At 37.6% G+C, this 9,269-nt stretch overlaps 1 long non-coding RNA gene across 2 annotated transcripts; it reads right to left on the bottom strand.

The window, feature by feature from the left end:
• Positions 1–7,019: 7,019 nt before the first annotated feature.
• Positions 7,020–8,523, bottom strand: LOC134314668 (uncharacterized). Of its 2 annotated transcripts, none has more exons than XR_010012414.1 (3): positions 8,199–8,523; positions 7,461–7,594; positions 7,020–7,305 (listed from the first exon to the last, which is right to left on the bottom strand). It is a non-coding gene; the product is annotated as an uncharacterized LOC134314668 (long non-coding RNA). The 2 variants fall into 2 exon arrangements; XR_010012415.1 differs by having other exon boundaries at positions 7,020–7,292; positions 8,199–8,521.
• Between the last annotated feature and the right edge of the window lie 746 nt (positions 8,524–9,269).

The raw sequence follows: 9,269 nt of genomic DNA on the forward strand, positions 1-9,269 counted from the left end.
AGCTTTTAATATCATTTTTACAACTTTGCTTATAGTGTTGTTTACTTTCGTTCCTATGTTAGTATTTACTGTATGTTATGTAATAAATGACAAATTGGTTTCATTTTATTGTGTTTTGGGTCCAATTTTGGTTTCTACCAGCAATTTCAGTCTGATTATCACACCATTGTTGAAAATTTACAACAAGGTGATGTTGAGATGCTTAAATCAGAGGAAATAGAGACCTGACCCAGGACCAGGAGATACACATAGAAATCCAGCAAAAGCAAAGCGTTTTTAATGTTCCCCATGTATTACTTACTATTTTTGAATTCATAAACATAGAAAAAGTGCTGCTTCTCTCTGAGACTCTCTGTTTGACTGCCATAACAGGCCGGAATAAAAATTGTAATTTCTCAAATGCAACAGTTTGTATGATCAGTTTCCTATTGCAGTTAAAGGAAAGGTGACGTAACACAATGCTAAACATGTCACCGTACCAACAGAATATGTTGCAGCCATCGAAGTTATGAGTGTACATATACAAATAAATAAGTGTTTTTTAACATCTTATTTTCAAACTGTTTAACTAAATTCAGACCACAAAAGATTTGTAAATCATTGCTGAGATTAAAGATATAAGAGTGTTATTGTCATATGCACAGTAAACAGGTAGTTACACTGTACAATGTGTACAATGAAGTTCTTTCTGTTAAGTAAAATATCAAAGTGCCCATAAACTTTTGGTAATTCTAACACTTACTTTGCTAGTAATAAAGGGAAAAAATGACATCAGTAAAACTTTAAGCACATTTAAACAAGACGCATAAGTAAAGAACTAAAGACCAAGGTAAAAGACGTAAATATCATAATTAGCTTGTATTGTAAACATTGCTTGTGTGGTATTGTGCAAGGAACATGGCAGTTTTTTATTGAGAGTTTTTATTACTGTCCCAACTTTTATTCGGAATTGAACATCTTATGTACTTGTTCTAAAATTGTATGATGTGCGAATTGTAGTAATGAATAATGGCATGTAAGCAGCAATTTTAACTTTGCTTTACTGAAGACTTTATTAAAATAAAGCATATTGTTTCTTTACAATGTGGACTTCACTTATTTCTGTATCTATAGAAAACACACATGATCAAAATGTCAGACTCATTACAGTCCTCCGAGACAACCTGCTGTGCCGCCTACCTAAATAACATCAGTGGGTGAAACAGAGAGCCTGGTGTGTTTTTTATGCATGTTAGAGTTGCAAAATGTGTAATTGTCTAGTGCAAAGAAAAATGAAATAATTATAAATTTGAAAAAAAAAAGAGCTGAATTTCAGGATTAAAAATTTTGTACACGACTAGGAACATACAGCGGGGAAAATAAGTATTGAACACATCAAAATTTTTTTCAGTAAATATATTTCTAATGGGACTATTGACATGAAATTTTCACCAGATGTTGGTAACAACCCAAGTAATCCACACATATAAAGCAGTCAAAACAAATAAGTCCAAAAATTAAGTTATGTGTAATAAAGTGAATTGACACAGGGAAAAAGTATTGAACACATGAAGAAAAGGAGGTGCAAAAAGGCATGGAAAGCCAAAACACCAGCTGAAATCTGTCAGTATTTAGAAAGCAATCCTGCCCCTATCAGTGCAAATTAATATCAGCTGGTTTAGTCCTAATTGATGGCCTACAAAAAGGTTTCTTATTACCAAGGTGTCACACTAGAAGCATCTCATGATGGGTAAAAGCAAAGAGCTCTCTCAAGACCTTCGCAACCTTATTGTTGCAAAACATACTGATGGTATTGGTTACAGACGTATTTCTAAACTTCTGAATGTTCCAGTGAGCACCGTTGGGGCCATTATCCGGAAGTGGAAAGAACATCATTTCACCATAAACCGGCCACGACCAGGTGCTCCTCACAAGATTTCTAACAGAGGAGTTAAAAGAATAATCAGAAGAGTTGTCCAAGAGCGGAGAGCTTCAGAAAGACCTGGAATTAGCAGGTACAGTTGTTTCAAAGGAAAGTATAAGTAATGCACTCAACCGCCATGGCCTTTATGCACGCTCACCGCGCAAGACTCCATTTCTGAAGAAAAAGCATGTTGAAGCTCGTTTAAAGTTTGCTGCACAACATTTGGACAAGCCAATAAAATACTGGGAGAATATAGTCTGGTCAGATGAGACCAAAATTGAACTCTTTGGATGTCATAGCACACACCATGTTTGGAGGAGAAATAGCACTGCACATCACCCCAAAAACACCTTACCAACAGTGAAGTTTAGAGGTGGGAACATCATGGTGTGGGGCTGTTTCTCAGCATATGGTACTGGCAAACTTCATGTAATTAAAGAAAGGATGAATGGAGAAATGTACCGAGACATTCTTGATAAGAATCTGCTGCCATCTACCAGGATGCTGAAGATGAAACGAGGGTGGACATTTCAGCAAGACAATGATCCCAAACACACAGCCAGGAAAACTCTCAAGTGGTTTCAGAAAAAGAAAATAAAGCTGCTAGAATGGCCCAGTCCATCACCTGTGTAATCTAATTGAAAATCTATGGAAAGAACTGAAGATCAGAGTTCATAGAAGAGGCCACCAGAACCTTCATGATCTGAAGTGTGTATTGTAATGTTATTTTGCTGTGTGTCTGTACTGTGTGTTCTGAAAAAAACAGGACCAGGAGATAAACACGGCAATAGACCGACAGGTCAAGAGGAAGAAAATCAGCAAAAGAAGAAAGCTTTCAATATAATTTTTACAACTTTGCTTATAATGTTGTTTACTTTTGTTCCTATGTTAGTACTCACTGCGTGTTATAAAATAAACAACGACTGTTTTTTTTTTTATTGAATTTTGAATCCCATTTTGGGCTCTACCAGCAATTTCAGTCTGATTATCACACCATGGTTGAAAATTTACAACGAGGCTTATCTAAGATGCTTAAACCAGAGGAATTAGAGAACTGAGCCAGGACCAAGAGATGCACGTAGCCAAAACCAGCCAAAAGCCACGAGTGTCACAGCTCGGAACAACTCTGTTCTTTGATCTCAAGTGATAAATTCTTTTACAACCTCTCTGGGAAAATCTACCTAATCTACTTCCTCCCTTGGACTAAATCCCAGGTCTGGACTTTCAAAGGCCAGAGGCCAAAGTCAATGTACTCCCTTTAACCAAACACACACACTCATCTTGAAACCCAGTGACCTGAATCTGGGGAAGTATGAAGCTGTCACCTCACAGTAAGAGGGTCCTGGGTTTGATCCCCAGGAGGGGTGGCCAGGGTCCTTTCTGTGTGGAATTTGCATGTTCTCCCCGTGTCTGTGTGGGTTTCCTCCCACAGTCCAAAGATGTGCAAGTGAGGTGAACTGGAAATATAAAATTGTCCATGACTGTGTTTGATATAACCCTGTGAACTGATGAATCTTGTGTAATGAGTAACTACCGTTCCTGTCGTGAAGGTAACCAAAGAGTAAAACATGATGTTAAAATCCTAATAAATAAATAATCCTAAATCGGGATCTGATTTGGAAAAGAACTAAGCCAAGGTAATTCTACCAAAGACAATCCAACAATTGTCGCAATGCCTAGGGACAACATCCTGAGACATATTCAGCCCAAAAGTAAACTTTTATGTGTCCTTTGTATTTTGCTTTCTGTCTTTGACTCAAAAGATAGTGTTAGGAATTATGTTACACCAATATCCTGTATACAGGGCTAAAGAACATTTGTACTGCATGCTTAAATCACATATGTAACAATGACTATTTCACTGGTATTTGGATTTTGTTCTTTTATTATGTTAGTGATATTAAGAGTATTAAGTTTCCTTTGTGAGCCAACATTTTTGTGAAGACCTAAGCTTTTAGCATCACGTACTGACCACAAGTGGTTAACTTCCATGGTGGGCAGCACCTATTTTGTCACGTGATCTTAAGGAAAGTTCATCTTCCATTGGCTACATCTACTGCACACCACACCTCTCTAAGTGAGTTGAAATGAGGTGGCACAATAATTAAGGGTTTAGTTTCTTGAAGTTTGAAAGTTTTGAAAGAGTTTTAGAGCTCTTCCAAAAGTTCACGTCATCCACAGGTGATGCAGCATGCAGCTCACTCAGAAGAGTTGAAGAGTTCACACAGCTGATGCCGACACACGAATCGGCTCGGTTGTTCAGTTCACCGTTTGTGTTTTTGCAAGTTTGGATTTGACTTGAATTGTCTGCTTGACTTGAATTGTCTGCTTCTGAACTTCACCAACAGTCAAGGTAAATTTCTTATTCGGCTGCGTGTAGAGAACCCAACCTCTTCACCGAATTGCTCAGCCCGTGCTGATCTTTGAGCTCTACATCTGTACATCTACAAAGATGAAGAAAAGGAGATTGCTTCCATTTGATTAAATACCTCAGAATCAACAGTTGTTGGGTTTGAGGCACATGGGCTAAAGGTTGCCGGCACGGAAAGCCCCACTTCTTTACTGAACAGGCCAAGAGCAAAGAACCAACAGACATTAAGTGATATGACTATGGCGTCTCCCTGCAGAATCTTCCTTTATCGGCTGACAGAAACACGCCACACGTGCTCACGGGTGAAGTGCTTGGTTTAGATACTTTGCTTCCTCTATTAATCGATATCGTGCACTTAAATCTAAACTTTCTGGTTCTACTCCTATTCGATCCACTATAGATAAACATATATTATTTCCCAGTAATAGTTTACCTACAGGTTTATTCTTGTATCATTATCACTTAGTTATGTATTTTACTTATTAACTGTCATTATATTTGTTATGTTTTTTAGTTAAATAAACATTATAGCGATTCAGAATTTAGCTCTGTGAGTTTGATTACCTGGGTGAAAAAAATTATCGACTAACAAACTTATACCCTAACCCTAAACCCTAACCCTAACCCCTACCCTAGTTTCCTTGGTAATTTCTCATTAAAAATGCCAGTGGTGCCCCGTTATTGATTATTAGCTATTAATTATATAATGAATTATTATTATCAGTGTCTACAAGATACAGTCTAATACTACTACACAAAGCAGAAGCCATCAATTTTAAATGATCGCCAATTTTGCTGGGCTCATCTGTGGTGAAAAATTGCAAAATGGAAATGTATGGTGGCCTGATGAGTCAAACTGCTTTTGAAAATTATGGAAGCTGTTTTCTTCAGCCTGAAGAGAAATGCGTATCAGCGCCGATAGCTCGGGCTCATCTGTGAAGGCCGCAGTGGTGTTGAAGGGGGGCATGAATATGAGAGGCCGTGTAGGCCATAATTCTAAGTTGAATTCTCTCACACACACCATCATACTCTCTCACACACACTATCATACTCTCTCACACACACCATCATACTCTCTCACACACACCATCATACTCTCTCACACACACTATCATACTCTCTCACACACACCATCATACTCTCTCACACACACCATCATACTCTCTCACACACTATCATACTCTCTCACACACACCATCATACTCTCTCACACACACCATCATACTCTCTCACACACACCATCATACTCTCTCACACACACCATCATATTCTCTCACACACACTATCATACTCTCTCACACACACCATCATACTCTCTCACACACACCATCATACTCTCTCACACACTATCATACTCTCTCACACACACCATCATACTCTCTCACACACACCATCATACTCTCTCACACACACCATCATACTCTCTCACACACACCATCATACTCTCTCACACACACCATCATACTCTCTCACACACACCATCATACTCTCTCACACACACTATCATACTCTCTCACACACACTATCATACTCTCTCACACACACCATCATACTCTCTCACACACACTATCATACTCTCTCACACACACCATCATACTCTCTCACACACACTATCATACTCTCTCACACACACTATCATACTCTCTCTCACACACACCATCATACTCTCTCACACACACCATCATACTCTCTCACACACCATCAAGGTGTTAAAAGGAGGCCAGGAAGGAGGACAGGAAGTCAGATTGGCTTACAGCTGTAAGAACAGAGCCTGCACATAAATTGGTCTACAAAAAACATTTAAATCTGGCAGCAGACCTTTTAACAATGACTACACTTTTGTTGAGCTTTGTTGAACTAGCCATGATATTTCTACTTTCTACCTTTTTTACAAGGTCACTTTGGTTTGTGGAAATAAATGGTAATGAGGAGGACATACATGTTTTACTATTTTTGTCCATCACAATGAGATGCATTTAGAACATTGAAAGGAAAACTGACAGCATGGGACATACCAGCATGATTCTGGAAATATTATTTTGTGAGCTTAATGGATAAACACTGACAACTTTTTACTTTCTTTTAATTAGCCCGCAGTTAGAAGGAGGTGACAGTCAATTAAGTTTGGGTACACTGGAGGCACATTATGCATGTTTTTGTTCCCTAAAAAATTTATAGGAAAACTCAATATCAGTAGAAATTAGACATAGGGATATATTTTCTCCAAGATTACCTCCAACAATCAGAACTGGTCATCCTACATAAACAAATTACCTTCGGTTTGTCTCTTGAAATTCGTTGCTAAAGAATAGCTGTATGCTTTGGAATCATCAGGAGGAAATTATACAGGCACAAATAGCAACTTCAAATTGGTTAACTGACGTGTGTGTGTGTGTGTGAGAGAGAGCATACAGCAATGTCTGCGACTTTGGCTGACATTGTTAATAAGATTCTTCAAATCACCCCAAATGCAGATGAAAGGTACGTGCTAGGAGGACAACAGTCTTGCAACATCAGAAAACAGCGCTGGCATGCGCTGCAGGTGCTGGACCCAAATGGACATGCCTTCCATCACGGGTGTGCAACTGGCCAAAGAATTTACAATGTTCAAATTCCAAATTAGAGTTATTTGTGATAGTAATTAAAACATCGTAATGTATTTCTGATAAATGAAACAATGCAGTAATGTTAAAAAAAACAAAAAAAAACAAAAAAAAAACACAAAAAAAACGAGGACACCCCATATAATATTTAGATATTTATTATCAAGTTATGGACAGGTCAGGAAATCACTATTATACTGGTTAACAAAGATCTTGTCCCAAGCAAACAAATGTTTCTTATTTATTGTTGCATGCAGAAACCAAATATTTCAGAACAGTCTCAACAGCAAATAATCTGTCACTCAGGTGGATTAAGGTATCCTTAGTCCTTGTAGTCATACAATGACTGGTGTGGTACTTCTGTGGTCACTAGATGCTGTTGTCGTGTCAACCTCCACACCACTGTCCTCTAAATCTGTGATGACAAACTAAAAACAAACAAAACAAACACACACAATGCATTTAGAAAATGTTGGGGGTTAGCCTATTGCCAAACCATGAAATCTAAATGCTACAAATTACTTATTATTATTAATAATATGCAATATAAACATACTGCTTACATTATTTTTAAATAACTTACCGTAAATGTGTCATTGTCTAATGTACACTGCCTTTGATGTAAATGTATTGTCAATCATGAAGCCATTTAGTTTCTGGCCCTCGTGCAACTTTGGTGAAACCAGTTTGTTTCCTCATGCCATCAAAAGTTCAATACTGAAATCACAAAAATTGAATTTAGTTTCAAAACCAGTCTATAGCAATTCACCCAATACAATCAAATATTTAGAGAACAGTTACTCAAGAGAGCTTGGTCTCAATCTATAATGAATTACATTTTCTGTAATAAAAGAAAGATAACAAACTTTAATAGTACAAGTGACTAAGTTAGAATGAGCACTGAGACAGATTTTGAAATGTTAGACTGTAAGTCTGTAGCTTTCCATGTGCAGCAGCTTGTTTATGATTGTGTATACAAAATGAATCTATATTTTATTTTACTTATTAAGACCTACATAGGGAAGAGTCCAAAAGTTCCATGTAATTCGACTCGAATGTAGTGACACATTAATGTGGAGCAACTATAGCCATTAAAATGATAAAGTAATTTTATTTATTGTTCTTTAAGAAAGCTTCCAAAACAAAGTTTCTTATAAATGTGCTTTATGAGAACTCACTTACTTAGTTTGGCATTACTAGAACGTTTAAAACGTGTAATTTGCAGACGGTCCCTTACAAAGACGAATATTTATAAAATATCCCAATCTAAACCCGACTCTATCAGAAGCTAAATGAGTTTAATCATGTTTAGTGAACTCACCTGTCCCTGACTCTGGAGCCTCTGTTCTCTGTGGTTGAGGCTGATATGGAGGTCAGCACCTGGCTGATGGTTCGGATATAAAGCTTCACCGCATCTCTTCCTCCGCGGCCGCGTTTAGACTCCTGTCGGGCTGTCGGGTTTAAATCCACATTTCTGACATGGATGTGGCAGCGGTGGAAAAGTTTAAAATGTTAACAGGCCGATGCTCCATTGATTCTCTCTCGGTCCACTATCCTCTCCTATCAGTAATAATGAGGAAGGCGGGACATGTCTGTGAAATCCCGCGTCTTCCACCAATCAGGTACTGAGAATTTAATATTACTTCCGTTTCAATCAAACTCGTTTCCGTATCAATCAAACTCTCTCACACACACCATCAAACTCTCTCACACATACAACTATTCTTATTCACATGCACTATCATTCTGTTCCATAAACATGATTATTTGCATTCACATACACTATTTATTACGCTTACATATAATAATATTCTCTTACACATACAGTAGATCTTTGTTTTACATAGCTATAGTTATATGTGCAAGAGAGAATAGTGCTGTGTGTATGAGAGTATAATAGTAAATAAAAGAAAGTGTGATTATAGTTGTAAGAGGGTATAGTAGTATATGTGAAAGAGTATAGTAAACCATGTATGAGAGTATGATGGTGTGTGTGTGAGAGTATGATGGTGTGTGTGTGAGAGTATGATGGTGTGTGTGTGAGAGTATGATGGTGTGTGTGAGAGAGTATGATGGTGTGTGTGTGAGAGTATGATGGTGTGTGTGTGAGAGTATGATGGTGTGTGTGTGAGAGTATGATGGTGTGTGTGAGAGAATTCAACTTAGAATTATGGCCTACACGGCCTCTCATACATGAACACTGTGTTTTAAAACAACATGTGCTGTCCCTCTGAGACTGTCTGCTTGTTTTAGCAACACAATAATAATAAAAAATAAAAATCATCATTTTATCATCAGTTTTCCATTGCTGTTAAAGTAAAGGTGATGTAATTCAACTGTAAACATGCCACTGTACCAATGTCTTAAAACATGTTGCAGCCATCAAAGTTAG

This window comes from Trichomycterus rosablanca, chromosome 5 (assembly GCF_030014385.1).
Source record: "Trichomycterus rosablanca isolate fTriRos1 chromosome 5, fTriRos1.hap1, whole genome shotgun sequence".
NCBI lineage: Eukaryota > Metazoa > Chordata > Actinopteri > Siluriformes > Trichomycteridae > Trichomycterus > Trichomycterus rosablanca.